We start from the raw sequence: 18,845 nt of genomic DNA, 5'->3' as shown, positions 1-18,845 counted from the left end.
AGGGAGATGGATAGAGTGAGGGCAATAGCAAGATAGATAGAGTGAGGGCGATAGATAGAGTGAGGGCGATAGATAGAGTGAGGGCGATAGATAGAGTGAGGGCGATAGATAGAGTGAGGCCGATAGATAGAGTGAGGGCGATAGATTGATAGATTGATAGATAGAGTGAGGGCGATTAGATAGATAGAGTGAGGGCGATAGATAGAGTGAGGGCGATAGATAGCTAGAGTTAGGGCGATAGATAGATAGAGTGAGGGCGATAGATAGATAGAGTGAGGGCGATAGATAGATAGAGTGAGGGCGATAGATAGATAGAGTGAGGGCGATAGATAGAGTGAGGGCGATAAGAGTGAAGGCGATTAGATAGATAGAGTGAGGCCGATAGATAGAGTGAGGGCGATAGATAGACAGATAGAGTAAGGGCGATAGATAGATAGACAGATAGAGTGAGGGCGATAGATAGATAGATAGTTGTGTGTGGTTGTGTGTGCGTGGTTGTGTGTGGTGTGTGTTATGCTTTGTTTTGCTATGTTTTGTTATGCTATGCTATGTTTTGTTGTGTTTGGTTTGCTATGCTATGTTTTGCTAGGCTATGCTATGTTTTGTTTTGTTTTGTTATGCTGTGTTTTGTTAAGCTATGCTATGCTTGGTTAGGCTATGCTATGCTTGGTTAGGCTATGCTATGCTTGGTTAGGCTATGCTCTATGCTTGGTTAGGCTATGCTCTATGCTTGGTTAGGCTATGCTCTATGCTTGGTTAGGCTATGCTCTATGCTTGGTTAGGTTATGCTCTATGCTTGGTTAGGTTATGCTCCATGCTTGGTTAGGTTATGCTCCATGCTTGGTTAGGTTATGCTCCATGCTTGGTTAGGTTAGGTTATGCTCCATGCTTGGTTAGGTTAGGTTATGCTCCATGCTTGGTTAGGTTAGGTTATGCTCCATGCTTGGTTAGGTTAGGTTATGCGCTATGCTTGGTTAGGTTAGGTTATGCGCTATGCTTGGTTAGGTTAGGTTATGCGCTATGCTTGGTTAGGTTAGGTTATGCGCTATGCGCTATGTTATGCGCTATGCTTGGTTAGGTTAGGTTATGCGCTATGCGCTATGTTATGCGCTATGCGCAATGTTATGCGCTATGTTATGCGCTATGCGCTATGTTATGCGCTATGTTATGCGCTATGCACTATGTTATGCGCTATTTGTTATGCGCTATGTGCTATTTGTTATGCGCTATGCGCTATGTTATGCTCTATGCGCTATGTTATGCGCTATGCGCTATGTTATGCGCTATGCATTGTTATGCGCTATGTTATGCGCTATGCGTTATGTTATGCGCTATGTTATGCGCTATGCGTTATGTTATGCGCTATGTTATGCGCTATGCGCTATGTTGTGTGATATGTTATGCGCTATGCGCTATGTTGTGCGCTATGTTATGCGCTATGTTATGTGCTATGCGCTGCGCTATGTTATGCGCTATGCGCTATGTTATGCGCTATGCGCTATGTTATGCGCTATGCGCTATGTTATGCGCTATGCGCTGTTATGCGCTATGCGATGTTATGCGCTATGCGCTGTTATGCGCTATGCGCTGTTATGCACTATGCGCTGTTATGCGCTATGTTATGCGCCATGTTATGCGCCATGCGTTATGTTATGTGCCATGTTATGCGCTATGTTATGCGCTATGCGCTATGTTATGCGCTATGCTCTATGTTATGCGCTATGTTATGCGCTATGCGCTATGTGTTGCGCTATGCGCTATGTTATGCGCTATGCGCTATGTTATGCGCTATGTTGCGCTATGTTATGCGCTATGTTATGCGCTATGTTATGCGCTGTTATGCGCTGTTATGCGCTGTTATGCGCTATGTTATGCACTGTTATGCGCTATGTTATGCGCTATGCGCTCTGTTATGCGCTATGCTATGCGCTATGTTATGCGCTATGCTATGCGCTATGCTATGCGCTATGCTATGCGCTGTTATGCGCTATGCGCTATGCTATGCGCTATGTTATGCGCTATGCGCTATGTTATGCGCTATGTGCTGCGCTATGTTATGCGCTATGTTATGTGCTATGCGTTATGTTATGCGCCATGTTATGCGCTATGCGTTATGTTATGCGCTATGCGTTATGTTATGCGCCATGTTATGCGCTATGCGTTATGTTATGCGCCATGTTATGCGCTATGCGTTATGTTATGCGCCATGTTATGCGCTATGCGTTATGTTATGCGCCATGTTATGCGCTATGCGTTATGTTATGCGCCATGTTATGCGCTATGCATTGTTATGCGCCATGTTATGCGCTATGCGTTATGTTATGCGCCATGGTATGCGCTATGCGTTATGTTATGCGCTATGTTATGCGCTATGCGCTATGTTATGCGCTATGTTATGCGCTATGTTATGCGCTATGTTATGCGCTATGTTATGCGTTATGTTATGCGCTATGCTATGCGTTATGTTATGCGCCATGTTATGCGCTATGCGTTATGTTATGCGCCATGTTATGCGCTATGCGTTATGTTATGCGCCATGTTATGCGCTATGCGTTATGTTATGCGCCATGTTATGCGCTATGCGTTATGTTATGCGCCATGTTATGCGCTATGCGTTGTTATGCGCCATGTTATGCGCTATGCGTTATGTTATGCGCCATGTTATGCGCTATGCGTTATGTTATGCGCCATGTTATGCGCTATGCGTTATGTTATGCGCCATGTTATGCGCTATGCATTATGTTATGCGCCATGTTATGCGCTATGCGTTGTTATGCGCCATGTTATGCGCTATGCGTTATGTTATGCGCCATGTTATGCGCTATGCGTTGTTATGCGCCATGTTATGCGCTATGCGTTATGTTATGCGCCATGTTATGCGCTATGCGCTATGTTATGCGCTATGTTATGCGCTATGTTATGCGCTATGTTATGCGCTATGTTATGCGCTATGCGCTATGTTATGCGCTATGTTGCGCTATGTTATGCGCTATGTTATGCGCTATGCGCTATGTTATGCGCTATGCTATGCGCTATGCTATGCGCTATGCTATGCGCTATGTTATGCGCTGTTATGCGCTATGTTATGCGCTGTTATGCGCTACGCGCTGCGCTATGTTATGCGCTATGTTATGCGCTATGCGCTATGTTATGCGCTATGCTATGCGCTATGCGCTATGCGCTATGTTATGCGCTAAGCGCTATGTTATGCGCTAAGCGCTATGTTATGCGCTATGCTATGCGCTATGTTATGCGCTATGCTATGTGCTATGTTATGTGCTATGCGCTATGTTATGCGCTATGTTGCACTATGTTATGCGCTATGTTATGCGCTATGTTATGCGCTATGCTATGCGCTATGCTATGCGCTATGCTATGCGCTATGTTATGCGCTATGTTATGCGCTATGTTATGCGCTGTTATGCGCTATGTTATGCGCTATGTTATGCGCTATGCGCTGCGCTATGTTATGCGCTATGCGCTATGTTATGCGCTATGCTATGCGCTATGTTATGCGCTATGCGCTATGTTATGCGCTATGCGCTATGTTATGCGCTATGCGCTATGTTATGCGCTATGCGCTATGTTATGCGCTAAGCGCTATGTTATGCGCTATGCTATGCGCTATGTTATGCGCTATGCTATGCGCTATGTTATGCGCTATGCTATGCGCTATGTTATGCGCTATGCTATGCGCTATGCGCTAGGTTATGCGCTATGCTATGGGCTATGTTATGCACTATGCGCTATGTTATGCGCTATGTTATGCGCTATGTTATGCGCTAGGTTATGCGCTAGGTTATGCGCTAGGTTATGCGCTAGGTTATGCGCTATGTGCTGCGCTATGTGCTGCGCTATGTTATGCGCTATGCGCTATTTTATGCGCTATGATATGCGCTATGTTATGCGCTATGCGCTATGTTATGCGCTATGTTATGCGCTATGTTATGCGCTATGCTATGCGCTATGTTATGCGCTATGCTATGCGCTATGCTATGCGCTATGTTATGCGCTATGCTATGCGCTATGCTATGCGCTATGCTATGCGCTATGTTATGCGCTATGATATGCGCTATGATATGCGCTATGTTATGCGCTATGTTATGCGCTATGTTATGCGCTATGTTATGCGCTATGCGCTATGATATGCGCTATGTTCTGCACTATGTGCTATGTTATGCGCTAAGTTATGCGCTATGTTATGTGCTATGTTATGCGCTATGTTATGCGCTATGTTATGCGCTATGTTATGCGCTATGTTATGCACTATGCGCTATGTTATGCGCTGTTCTGCACTATGCGCTATGTTATGCGCTATGTTCTGCACTATGCGCTATGTTATGCGCTATGTTCTGCACTATGCGCTATGTTATGCGCTATGTTATGCGCTATGCGCTATGTGTTGCGCTATGTTATGCGCTATGTTATGCGCTATGCTATGCGCTATGTTATGCGCTATGTTGTGCTATGTTATGCTGTGTTTTGCTATCCTATGCTTTGCTGTGTTTTGCTATCCTATGCTTTGCTGTGTTTTGCTATCCTATGCTTTGCTGTGTTTTGCTATCCTATGCTTTGCTGTGTTATGCTTTGCTGTGTTTTGTTATGCTATGTTTTGTTGTTTTACTATGATATGCTATGTTTTGCTATGCTATGTTTTGTTTTGCTATCCTATGCTTTGTTTTGCTATGTTTTGTTATGTTCTGCTGTTTTGTTCTGCTGTTTTGTTGTGTTATGTTATGCTATGCTATGTTTTGTTTTGTTATGCTATTCTATGTTTTGCTACGCTATACTATTCTATGTTTTGCTATGCTATGTTTTGTTTTAAGTTATGTTATGCTATGTTTTGCTATGCTATCCTATGCTTTGTTTTGCTATGTTTTGTTATGTTCTGCTGATTTGTTCTGCTGTTTTGTTATGTTATGCTATGCTATGGTTTGTTTTGTTTTACTATGCTATGTTTTGTTTTGCTATTCTTTGTTATGTTATGCTATGTTTTGTTTTGTTATGCTATTCTATGTTATGCTATGGTTTGTTTTGTTATGCTATTCTATGTTTTGCTGTGTTATGCTATGTTTTGTTATGTTCTGCTGTTTTGTTATGCTATGTTTTGTTATGCTATGTTTTGTTATGCTATGTTTTGTTATGCTATGATTTGTTATGCTATGTTTTGTTATGCTATGTTTTGTTATGCTATGTTATGTTAAATGTTATGTTATGTTAAAATTTTCTTCTATAGCGCAACGGCTACTCCAGAGGAGTGTCCCGGCGCTTTGGCGAAGAAGTCAGCAGAAGGCAGCAACATAACAGAAAATAAGGAAAACGGTGGGCCCTAGTTGGTGAATAGCCAGGTTTTTAAGGCCTTTCTAAAGGACATAAGGTTAGGGATCTGTCTCAGAGAAAGGGGAAGCTCGTTCCAGGCGCGAGGAGCCAGGTGGCGAAAAGAACGGCCACCCAGTCTAGCGCGTTTGATGGTCGGGACTACCATTTTGGACAAGGAGGCAGACCTTAGAGCTCTATTAGGTTTATAAAAAGCAAGGCGTTTTCTGATGTAACTGGGGCCAATGTCATGTAGGGCTTTAAAGGTCAGCGTCAGACTTTTGAAAAGGACTCTCTTAGCTATGTTTTGTTATGCTATGTTTTGTTATGCTATGGTTTGTTCTGCTATGGTTTGTTGTGTTATGTTATGCTATGTTTTGTTGTTTTACTATGACATGCTATGTTTTGCTATGCTTGTTTTGTTTTGCTATCCTATGCTTTGTTTTGCTATGTTTTGTTATGTTCTGCTGTTTTGTTCTGCTGTTTTGTTGTGTTATGTTATGTTATGCTATGGTTTGTTTTGTTTTACTATGCTATGTTTTGTTTTGCTATTCTTTGTTATGTTTTGTTATGCTATGTTTTGTTCTGCTATGTTTTGTTCTGCTATGTTTTGTTTTGTTGTGTTATGTTATGCTATGTTTTGTTGTTTTACTATGATATGCTTTGTTTTGCTATGCTTTGTTATGCTATGTTTTGTTCTGCTATGTTTTGTTTTGTTGTGTTATGTTATGCTATGTTTTGTTGTTTTACTATGATATGCTTTGTTTTGCTATGCTTTGTTTTGTTATGCTATGGTGTTTTGTTGTGTTTTGTTATGCTATGCTTTGTTGTGTTTTGCTATGCTATGTTTTGTTGTGTTTTGCTATCCTATGCTTTGTTTTGTTATGCTGTGCTTTTGCTATCCTATGCTTTTGTTTGTTATGCTATGCTATGCTGTTTCGTTATGCTATGCTATGTTTTGTTATGCTATGCTGGTAAGGGTATGTGAGGGTGTGTGTGTGTGTGAGTGTGTGTGAGGGTGAGTGAGGGGGGTGAGGGTGTGTGAGGGTGTGTGAGGGTGAGAGGGTGAAGGGGTGTGAGGGTGAAGGGGTGTGAGGGTGAGGGGGTGTGAGGGTGAGGGTGAGGGGGTGTGAGGGTGAGGGGGTGTGAGGGTGAGAGGGTGTGAGGGTGAGGGGGTGTGAGGGTGAGGATGTGAGTGTGTGAGGGTGTGTGAGGGTGAGTGAGGGTGTGTGAGGGTGGGTGAGGGTGTGTGAGGGTATGTGAGGGGTGTGAGGGTGAGAGTGTGTGAGGGTGAGTGTGTGAGGGTGAGTGTGTGAGGGTGAGAGTGTGAGGGTGAGAGTGTGTGAGGGTGAGGGGGTGTGAGGGGTGTGAGGGTGAGGGGTGTGAGGGTGGGAGGTGTGAGGGGTGCGAGGGTGAGGCAGGGTGAGGGTGTGTGAGGGTGAGGGGGTGAGTGAGGGTGAGGGGGTGTGAAGGTGTGAGGGTGTGAGGGGGTGTGAGGGTGTGAGGGGGTGTGAGGGTGAGAGGGTGTGTGAGGGTGAGAGGGTGGGTGAGGGTGTGTGAGGGTGAGGGTGTGTGAGTGAGGGGGTGTGAGGGTGAGGAGATGTGTGAGGGGTCAGGGGGTGTGAGGGGGTGAGGGCGAGTGAGGGGGGTGAGGGCATGAGGGTGAGTGTCTCCAATGAATGTCGCTGCTTCGCCTTCTTTGAAAATGTTCAGTGCTGCAAATAGAGCATGCCACCCTAATTATCACAGCATGAGGCCCCAAAGTGATAATAATCACAGCATGCAGAGAGGCGCCCCACGCTGCTGGAGCACTCAACTGTGCATTATTTATAGTTGAGTGCTCCAGCAGCCTGAGGCACCTGTTGACATGCTGTGATAAGTGGGTCTCATGCTGTGATAATTGTTGCGGCGCCTGAGGAAGTGGAGACTCCTGCTGGGATAATTGGTCTTGTGGGCCTCGGGAAGTAGAGTTTCATGCTGGGATAATTGGTCTGGCTGCGCTTGCGGTGCCTGACGTCCAACAAACGTGCACAAGCTGCTCAACCTTGAAGCGCGTTCACAGACCTGGGTCGGCTCGTGCCCAGGTCTGTATCGGGCTCGTTCACAGCTGTTACTCCCTTGACAGGGATGAAGGCGGCTATAAGTCTCGTTGGCGGCAGCGCTTCGCGCTGCAACGCCAGCAAGACCTAAAAAATGTAAGATTAATAGATGGGGTGGGATGCGGGCCGAGAGCAGGCGAGGAGGAGTCCAAAGACAACGCATGAGATGGAGGAGGCAGCAAAGGGCAAAGAGGGAAAAGCAGGACATAAGCAGTCCAGCAGCATTTTGCAATTACTACGCCCTCATCATCAAAGAAAAACTAAAGAAATACAATTTAAAAATTAACATAATGAGCATTGTGGAGAGAGCAACAAAACGCATGCACTTTCATGAAGCCCTCAAGAAAAAAGAAAAAAGGAGTCCACACAAGTATGAAGTGGAAGGATACAACTCATCCAATCAGAACACAGTGAGACCGAAAAGCTCAGAGTGGGACATACACTAGAAAAGGGAAGAAAAGCCATTAAATGAAAAGGAGATAATTGAGACAGATAACAATGCCATCCAATTAAGTGCAAGTGGATAACAAAAGCCCACTCTAACTATACGTTCTGTATTGAAAACTAAAGGTCTCCCTGCAGAGAGCTGAAGCTGTGTGCAGCCAGGACATAAAAAGGGGCCAGAGACGGATGGATTGCTTGGGATAGGCTGAGCACCAGTGGTGTGCAAGCATCATGACTATGAAGGATAGTCTACATTTTCATTTTCTAATAGAATATATGTTATTTTTTCATTTGTCGCTCACTGAAGCTGGTAGAAACAATTCGCTAACAGAACAGAGAACACTTTGGGTCAGGCATTTTTTGTGATAGTTACTTGACCTGTATCCAGGCCCAGTGGTAACAACTTAATTTTAGAAGTACTCTGTCTATTACATGCCTTGCTAAGTTACAGAAATTAGGATATGAAAGAAGCTGTCAGCAAGAAACAATAAACAAATCTGGATAGGGAAACACAGTAAAAGAAACACGTTTAATTAGTTTAAAGAAGAGAAGGAATACATAAATACATAAAGCAGACATCATAAAAACCAAATGTATATTTACAACAGTCAAATTATTCACAGTGCTGTTGCCCTGCTGTTACTAAAATGCCAGCATATATTGAGGACTTGCACCAAGCAACGGGGTGTAAGACGACCACAACTATTACGTGTGATTTATCAAGCTATGCACGGCACCATGCATGGCCCTGAGTGGCTTGATAAATCAAGAGTAACGCAATGCAGTGCAAGTCGCTGGGTTGCATTACTCTGCCCCAGGGAAGCGTTTCATGAGTGGAGCGTGGGTGTTCCCACGCATTGACCCTGGTAAAGATCAACCTTGTCACAGAGTGGGTTGGGGGTCAGTGAGAGATGCTGGCCCCACCCCACTCTGTGCCAAGCATCACTTATGGACACTCGGCCCTTGGTACTTCAGGGCTTAAAAGTGAGGCCCTAGTTTGAGTCTATCAGTGACGCTCCCCAGTGGCGACCCATACGTTTAGGAGGGAGAGGGGTGGATGGGACACACATGCACACCTACTCATACGCACTCACAGCCATGAGCGCACACACACACAAACACATCCTTTCACATCACTCATTACCAAACATTCATACATACATGCACGCACGCACGCACCAAACATTAATTTAAAAAAAAAACACACATGCTTACCTGCTGCTCTGCCTCCGAGGTCCCAGGAGGCTTGGCACTGCTGCCTTCCCTCATTGATGGACCAAAGGTCAGCCAATGAGGGAAGGCAGCAGTCCCAACGTCATCACAAAGTGGGATGGGGTCAGTGAGACTGCTGACCCTACCCCACTCTGTGATGAAGTGCCCTGGGTGCTTCAGGGCTTAAAAGTGAAGCGCCCAATCATTGACGCGTTACCCCTCATTGCAATAGCAATGGCAAATCCATGCATTCTCCTGTACCTTGCAAAATATTCACACAGCGTGTCTTTACAAGCTCAAATCTGGCCTGATTTGCAAATGTTGGCCACTTTTTTTAGCTATCTGGTTCACTAATCATGGACACTTATTTTGGTGCCCGGACCTATATTTTGTCCCACTCCGGCCCTAGTAGCTTATGGTCAATGCATATCGTGAAATGACTGCCCCAATCTTAATTCCCAAAATGCTCAATCGACCACACACATGCCAACAACTCTTTTTGTATCACTGGACACCTTCTTTTGGCGCCATTTAAAGTCCTAGAAGCGACTGCTACATTCCCCACCTCTTTCCCAATTCTGAGACAGAATTCCACCTATACAATACTTGCTGGCACACACAGTAATAATGCAATTCATCATTATCTAAAATGATTTCAAGATAGGAGCTACAACAATTTCGGACTTAATTTGGTTGATCGCAGTTTGCAGTTTCCCTGACCACATAAACTCCACATTTTTTCTTGTGAGTTTTCTTAAAGGTTCATTTTTTTCAGATTTTGTAAAAATAAATTTGCAGTAGCACTCACATAGTCCAGCCAACGATAGCAGCTTCTTTTTGTTGTTGGGTGTAGGGGTTTTCAAAGTGGCATTGATTAAAGATGTCTTCAGTACTACACCTTCACCTCCAATTCTATAGAATTACGAAACAATTTACATTTACTTCCCTTAAATGTGAGATCACTCTCTTTCACCTTTCTCCACACTTCCCTAATAGATTATTGGTGATCTTTGAAGAATATTAAAATATCACCCAAAAATAACTATCAATATCCTTGAAAATGTATTACATTGCTTTTTGGAATACTGACACTGCCGAGGCTAAACTAAATAGATTTCTGTTCAAATTGCATAGCCCTTGTGGTGTGAGCAAAGCAGTCAGTGGTCTTGATCATAAGCAAATCTCAGGTCCAGAGTTAAGAATATTTTATCTCTTTCCAGCATGCACACAATGTCATACTTTGTTAGCATTTGGAGAGCTAAGAATTACACACTATCTCAAACTTTTGTCTGCCTCTCTTGACAAAGCTGTCAGTGAAACTCCCTCCAAGGATTCAACTTCCTCAATAATCTCTTCTTTCATCATATCATCCTATACCTGTTTTACCTCTTGTCACAGATAAATTGGCACTAATCTCAACTTTTCCCTTTTAGGTTTTGCATCCTTCTTAATCTTGATTTCGTGTAAGTAATTTTTTACTTTACTGAAGGCATCAGTAAAAATCTTAGGAAATTGACTAATTATCCAGCTCTTACTGTTTGTCTCAGACACCAGCAACACAGGTTTCCTGCTTCCAGGATTTATAACCACCCCTAACTTTAATTGTCGCATACAATTTAATTTGAGCATCTCTTTCCTACAATGTCAATAAAATATCCTCAGATCAATGACAGACCCAACAAACCCTTCTACTATTAGACTCTTTTAAACCCTCCAGCCTCAACACATCACTGAATTGTTTCAAAAATATTTTTTTCTTATGATCATCCACAGTGAACTGAATCTACCACCAATTCCAATTGTTTGTTTAAAATGGTAACGATATGTTTGGGTGGTCCCTTTGTAGTGTAGTTCCAATAGTACCCTTTCATGCGGGACCTATGCTGTTTACGGATAACATATACTGTGGGCTTGGTGGCAAACTGAGTCTGTACACCCCCACCGAATATGTCAGCCTATGTTTTTGCATTAGCTAGCTCGCAGTGCTACTAGAATCCCCTGCTATCAGAGAGATTTGCAACTTCAGAACATAAGAACCTCAGACGAGGGGAAACAATATACTACCTTTCACCCAGTCACTCGTGCTTGCTTCTTTTGCTCTCATAGAGATACACAGAAGAAACAGTCGAGCGTGTTTACAATAATAAATTATTGTACCGTTGTTCTTCTCATGTAAAATAAGTGCGCTGCTACAACTGTAACACAGTAGCAGAGATATAGAACCAGCAGTACCGTGAATAAAACGGAGTAGTATTGTTCTACCATTTTGCAATAGTCATGAACACATACATGAATATGAAATGCATTTATAAAATCAAGTGCGTACTCCTAAGATGCCCATCTAGATGTACCTAGCATGTGGCAGGGCCGGACTGGCCATAGCGGGCACCGGGCGTTTTCCCGGTGAGTGGGGGCTGGTTTTGGGCCCTGGGGACCTTTTTTGTTACCGGCGGTCAGCAATATCGCCCCCCTGTAACAAAATCGGCCAAAACCAGGAGCTGCAGCGTCTCTGGTCAGTGTGTCTGTCTTGAAGTCTCGGTTCCCTCCTGCTTTCTGATAGCAAGAGGTTCCGTATTTATACAGTCCATGTGCCTATGTTCCCCATTGTTCAGTATGAGGATGATGTTGGGGAACAAACCTTGTGCGTTGATGGGAGAGGTGAAGTGGACCTCCCGGAGAGTGTACTCATAAATTATTCATATGTGCTAAGGATGACGTCTTAGCAATATCGATTGAGAAAAACCCACCCTCGGCATTGAACTAGGTGAAAGGTTTAGTCCATGAAAGGCAACAGTCCTTATAAGGCGTTATGTCCATACAAGGAAGTCTGTCCTTATTTGGAGTTATGTCCTTATAAGGCTCGTTCATATGAAATGACGGGGAGATGATGTAGGGAAAGTGTACGATGTTCCCGAAACCTATATCAGGGTACCAATATGAAATATAACACCTTAACCCTTAGTTCCTCTTTACCCTTGCTAGAGTCTGTTATGGTTAAGCTCATTCTTTTATTATCCTCTGTTTCCTTCTTGCACTCACACAAACATCTCAATTATTCTCCCTTGTTAATGCTAGAAATGTTTCCTTTATGTGATATCACATTCTTCTTTACATCCTATCACACATGAGCAAAATGCCCTATGCGCCCACAATTCTTGCATTCTTTGCCCATTGCAGGACATTGTGATGATAAAGCAACATTACTTGAGCTTCTACATCTATACCAAACAATTGAGGGTTTTTTTATAACAAAAGACACCGCCCGAGGGAGTGTATCTTCAACTTCCACTGCATACCTCTTCACCACACTCCATGCGCCTATTATTCTGCACGGACAACATCCATATCTCAGATTGTTCTAACGCCTTAACTGTTGTAATAGCATAGTATAACTTAGTGGATCACTGAAATAATATCGACTACCAAAATATCGACTACCCAAAATATCGACGAGAAAATATCTACAACCAAAATATCGAGTTTGTATGTACAAACAGGTAAGTACAAAAATATCGAGTACAAAATATCGTTAACAAAAATATAGTTGTAAAAAATATCGACTTTAATAAAAACAATGTTTAATTACATTAATATAAAACATTAATTACTAAAATATAATTAACAATACTTAAAATAACTTTTAATAATTAAATAATTAATGAAAGTAAAAAAATAATATTTTTTTAATCATATTTCTTAAAACATATATATATATAGTAACAAAATTTAATTAAATAATAGCCAATATTATTAACGTACAAATACAAAAGAGTAAAAATTACTATTCCAGCTGCAAAGAGTGCAACAGTGGATATATGACGTTACAACGCAACTTTTACAACGCACTACCATTACAACGTAAGTATTGGTAAGTATATAATAATTTTTTTTAATTTAAATTATTTAAAATTATTTAAATATAATTTAATTTAATTTCATTTCATTAAATTAAATTAATGTCAATTTAATTTTACTTTATTTTTACACTGTACCCCTGTACCCCTGTACCCCAAAACTGACCCTGAACCCTAAAAAAACCCTTTACCCAAAAACCCAAAACTGACCCTGAACCCTAAAAATACCCCTTTACCCAAAAACTAAAAACTGACCCTGAACACTAAAAATACCCCTTTACCCAAAAACTAAAAACTGACCCTGAACCCTAAAAATACCCCTTTACCCAAAAACCCAAAACTGACCCTGAACCCTAAAAATACCCCTTTACCCAAAAACTAAAAACTGACCCTGAACCCTAAAAATACCCCTTTACCCAAAAACTAAAAACTGACCCTGAACACTTAAAATACCCCTTTACCCAAAAACTAAAAACTGACCCTGAACCCTAAAAATACCCCTTTACCCAAAAACTAAAAACTGACCCTGAACCCTAAAAATACACCTTTACCCAAAAACTAAAAACTGACCCTGAACCCTTAAAATACCCCTTTACCCAAAAACTAAAAACTGACCCTGAACCCTAAAAATACCCCTTTACCCAAAAACTAAAAACTGACCCTGAACCCTTAAAATACCCCTTTACCCAAAAACCCAAAACTGACCCTGAACCCTAAAAATACCCCTTTACCCAAAAACTAAAAACTGACCCTGAACCCTAAAAATACCCCTTTACCCAAAAACTAAAAACTGACCCTGAACCCTAAAAATACCCCTTTACCCAAAAACTAAAAACTGACCCTGAACCCTAAAAATACCCCTTTACCCAAAAACTAAAAACTGACCCTGAACCCTAAAAATACCCCTTTAATTTAACATAATTAGCAATTAATCAATAAAATTAAATTAATTACCAATTACATTTTAATTAATTAACAAATATTATTTAATTACCAATTAATTAAATATTACTACCAATTAATACATTTACATATTTAATAAATAATAATTAAATTACTTCCCACCCTATTCTTCTATAAACCCACAACCCGCTACAGGAAATACATTATTTTAATTTACATAATTAGCAATTAATCAATTAAATTAAATTAATTACCAATTAAATTTTAAATAATTAACATATAATATTTAATTACCAATTAATTAATTATTACTACCAATTAATAAATTTACATATTTAATTAATTATAATTAAATTACTTCCCACCCTATTCCCCTATAAACCCACAACCCGCTACAGAATAAAATTACACAATACTTTAAAAAAAATCATTAATTAAAAATAATTATAACATAAATTGACACTTTTCACACATATTATAACATAAAAACACTATAAATAATTACATATTATATAAAAAAAGATATTTTTTACTTTCGATATTATTTACAGTCGATATTACTTCACTTACCTTAAAAACGATATTTTGGCTGTCGATATTCTGTCCTGTCGATATTTTCTCCAAACGATATTTAAAACTCGATATTTTGTCCATTCGATATTGTGGAGTCGATATTATGTCTGTGCACCTAACTTAGTGTCTCCCATGACTCATAGTTATGCCTCAATATTTTTACTCATAACATGCATACTCACAATTTTTTGATCTATAATCATTTCATCAGTTATTGGCCCAAAAGTACACGTCATAGAAAGGGCTCTTAGTGCTGTAAGGAATATATCAAAGGATTCTCCTTCCTTTTGAACTCAGGTACAACATTTAAAATCTGTCTAACACTGTGCTTGAGTTTGGCTTAAACCTGCACAACAATCTTAATATTGCTACTTTAAATCCATCAATGTCCTCTTGTTGTCTTCTTTAGCGGTTTGATGTGTGGGATTGTTCTGTTCACCACTTGGCCCTCTGACTTTAAACAGTGTACAAATATGTTTTTCTTCATTTCTGTAACCATTTTGTCACCCTCAATAGCCTTCATGTAGGTAATAAATTCCTACTAGCACTACTGCCCGTTATGCCAGCTGGCAGGTAGAGCAGCAATGAAGCTTCTTTTTTTATTGAGCAAGTTTGTGTGCAGTGCTCCTGCTGTGGTTCAAGGCCTTCATTTCTGTTTCCATATTCCTCCTCCTGGTGTTCTTTGACCTTCCTTTTCATATCTCAGATGTTTCTTGAGACAACTTTCCTGCATCATACATAATCCGTACATTCCACAATTCCAATCTGGTCTTGCACTTGGCACACAGAACGTCTGTCATCCCGTCAATAGTTTTCTTGCGGATAGGAGTACAGTCATCATGCATGTTTCATGAAGAGACTCTGGGAGTCTCTCATGCCTGGAAGATTTAGTAGTACTTGCTGCTGTTTTAAGGGGCAAGATTATTCGCCTTTTGCCCAACCTGGAGGACCAGTTGATCGCACTTTGTCTGGTCTCCACCCTTTGACTTGTCCAGCTTGGGCAACACTAACAGGAAACTCACGGGCATATTACCAAGCAATAGCGATAATTATCGCTATTGCTTGGTTAGAGACAAAATTTTACCGCTGAGCTGCGGCGATTTTTATCGCAGATAAACCTTGGTATTACCAAGGTTTATCGCAAATGCGATAAAAAACGGCCGCAATGCATGAATATCGCTGAAAAGTCAGCGATATTCATGCATTACCGAGCTAATGCTCTTAGCCATGTTATCCACCTCCCATTGGATAACATGGCTAAGAACTGCTCAGGGCAGGTGTTAGCTTTTGGAGATATTCACGCTTAGCGCGAATATCTCAAAAAGTTGGTAATAGGAGATAGCGATGTTAGCGACTGTTTCCAGTCGCTAACATCTTGGCACGCCCACTTTGCATGTCATTAGTGATAAATATCACTGACATGCAAAGTGGGGCCCAAGATGGTCACTATCTCCTACTAGCTGTCGCTAACTGGTGTTAGCGACAGCTAGATAATAGAGAGATAATTTTATCTCCGCTTTCTTGGCTTTTAAAGCCAAAAAAGCGGAGATAAACCCCCTTGATAATATGCCCCTCAGTTTCCACCGGCATAGCTCTCCAAGTCACTCAGACATGCAAAGTCCTCAACCACTTGAAGGTGGCGATCCTCCGATGGCCATGAGAAGTGTAATAGTCAGGTGATAGTATACATCATAGTACGCGTGGTGCACATTGCAGGCAAGCAATACTGATGTGCTCATGGCACACTTGAAAAATGCTGAGTCCCAAACCTCATATTACTAGCTGCATCAATTGTAAAGGTTTTCATTGAGTAAATCTCTCAGACTTTTGTAGTGTAGTTTCAGTTAAATTCAGTATTTTGAGTCAATCCAGACTTGCCGTTCAGCCCAATTTGCTTCAACAATTTTCCATGGAAAGCCTTATAATGCAAACAGGGTTCTTTAGAAACGCTACCACTCCTGTGCTGCGAATGGTATCCGGCACCTTCTACCTCGTGCCAATTGTAAAAAAAAGGTGAATTCAAGGAAGTTGTATAAAGCACTAGCAGGTTTATCAAGCAGCACAGTACCATGTATCTACATGGCTTCAGACCTACTGGCAACTGACCTTACCAGCAGTTCCACATTCCAACACAGGTGTGGCTGGAACATGAATTTAGGATACCATTTATGAGGAAACACTATACATGTGCATATCTGCACGGTTATATGTTATTACAACGAACTCCGTTGTAACGCATGCCTTTACCACGCATGCGTTACAACGGAATACTATTTTCACGCATAACCTTCTCCACGTTTTTTCCGTGGTGACGTGTTACGTAATTAAAAAAAACGGCCGTTTCCTTCCTCTACGATGCCGATTCCCTGCACTTCTCTAATTAAGGTTAGTGGGTTTTTTTTGAGGGGGGGAAACCCCCCTCACCCCCATTTTTTAATTGTACCCTTTACCACACATGCCTTTACTACGTACCTCGTAGTAAACGTACGCGTGGTAAAGGTTTTCGTTGTAACCACGCATGCGTTGTAATGCATGCGTGGTTAAGCTTTTCGTTGAAACGGCCGCGTTGTAGTGGCCGTTTCCCATCTGCACAGGTAAGAATAGGATTACGGAAATTTTACAAGACAGCCTTCGCTTCAAAACATATGGCTGTTTGAGCGGAGGGCCTGGCGCTCACTGGCACAATGGGAGTTTGGGTCAGCACGTAAATCTGGACACAAAATTTGATCTCACTGACATTTGCGCCACATTGATCTGTGAATATATGTTTCAAAGAACAAGGGAACTCCAATATTGAGACCCGGGGTAATTAAAGTATTTGGAAAAACAAGGGTCGGTGGCAGGCCAATAGGGTCCTCGTGTAGCCTAGGCTACTGAAATTTCTTCAGAACAGCGTTAATTAGAGGAATAATTAAGGGAAATCCAGGCGGGCCTGGTTACGCAATGTATGCTGGGACACAAGGTTTGGTATGACATCACATTCATTAACAGCATAAATGGAGTATCATCATATATTTTTAGTAATAGTTCCAGTGCTCACACAGAAAGTGAAAGTGCGTGAAGTGAGGGATGTGAGTGACATTAAAATTTACATCGCATTGACAACAACAATAAACAAAACTCCAAATTAATTAAATGCAGTAGTGGATTTTTCGTTTGTAAAGGTCGACGGCATTTCGATCTCATTAAAGTGCAACTGAATCTCCTTTTTGTACATTAACAATGAATTTCTTGCCTCGCAAGCATTGTTGGACCCGACATGAAAATCGCCAAAAATGATGAGAGCAACATGGCAACATCTTCACGATTCAAACTGAGTCAATTCATAAAGAAATTAGCTAATTGAGGGAATTTAGAGGAACCGGCACGCAAGGGAGAGTTTAGATGGCGCGCATAGCAATATGAGGGTTGCTCGAGCATTCAGTCTACATGGCAGAACAGAATGGTTAAGAACAGCGTCAGTAGCAGGTAAACTGAAGATATTGGATCTGGGGGAATTCTTAGCGTTAAGCTGCATGTCAACAGGGTACGGACAAAATATTTATATTTAAACTCACGTTTGACAGCAGGAAATTTAGTGGCAGTTAGTGTTAAAGTTAACCCCTTTGCTGCGGCGGCAATTCTGCCTCAGCGGTAGGGGGCCCGCGCGGCGCTCCCATGTTCGTGACGGAACCGCTCCGTCACGAGCCTCGGACGCGCTGGGCTTGTGACGGAGCGGTTACGTCACGGCCCCGCCCGCTCATTAGAACGCGCCACGCAGGCACGAAATTAGCGCCGTGCAGGCTCGCCGAGCGGGTTGTGACGGAACCGCTTCATCACCAGCACAGCGCGACCGAGGCTGGAGACGGAGCGGTTCCGTCACAAGCATGGAAGGGGTTTAGTATTTGTTCATGAGGGATGTTCAGTGTTTACTCAGCAACGCAGGCAAAGTGGCAGGTTTAACATCGAGGATGGAGTGGGGGAGGTTACTGCGTTCAGTAAATTCTTGAATATGACAGGATTTAAGGGGGGTTGAGTTTATGGTTTATTTTCAGAGGCAGGACTTTAATTAAACGACCTTTATATGTGCATTTGTGAATAATCTATTCCGTTGTGGTAAGACTGATATGGGTTGTTCTAATTTTTAAATCTAAACAGCTTCCCCTGACGAAGGGCAACTAAAATGCCCGAAATGCATTGGGATAAAGATTTTAGCTGTAATTCATGAAGCAAATGTCCTGACGTGACGTAGTAAGAGGCCTGGATTGGCACAACTATTTTATGTGAAACAAAAAGGATGTTTGAAGAGTTTTCATCGTGTAGCAAGACAAGTTGGATGAATTGTGACAAGCACAGAATAAAATGGATTTGAACAAGAAAAGTTTGCATCGTATTATGTCGCAGCTGTGCGATTGGTTCATGTAGCATAATATTGCTGCAATAATTTGTTTTCATACATATCCGT

At 41.7% G+C, this 18,845-nt stretch overlaps 1 protein-coding gene across 1 annotated transcript in view; it reads right to left on the bottom strand.

Moving 5' to 3' along the window:
* The window catches only part of ANKRD53 (ankyrin repeat domain 53), an 86,463-nt gene extending 76,476 nt beyond the window's left edge, over window positions 1–9,987 (bottom strand). Inside the window, exon 1 of the mRNA XM_078677194.1 lies at window positions 9,880–9,987. The gene's annotated coding sequence lies outside the window, so the exon portion shown is untranslated. The remainder of the gene's footprint in view (window positions 1–9,879) is intronic.
* Between the last annotated feature and the right edge of the window lie 8,858 nt (window positions 9,988–18,845).

The sequence above is a fragment of the Lissotriton helveticus genome, chromosome 2_1 (genome assembly GCF_964261635.1).
Source record: "Lissotriton helveticus chromosome 2_1, aLisHel1.1, whole genome shotgun sequence".
Classification (NCBI taxonomy): Eukaryota; Metazoa; Chordata; class Amphibia; order Caudata; family Salamandridae; genus Lissotriton; species Lissotriton helveticus.
This window is presented reverse-complemented; position numbering and strand designations above follow the sequence as displayed.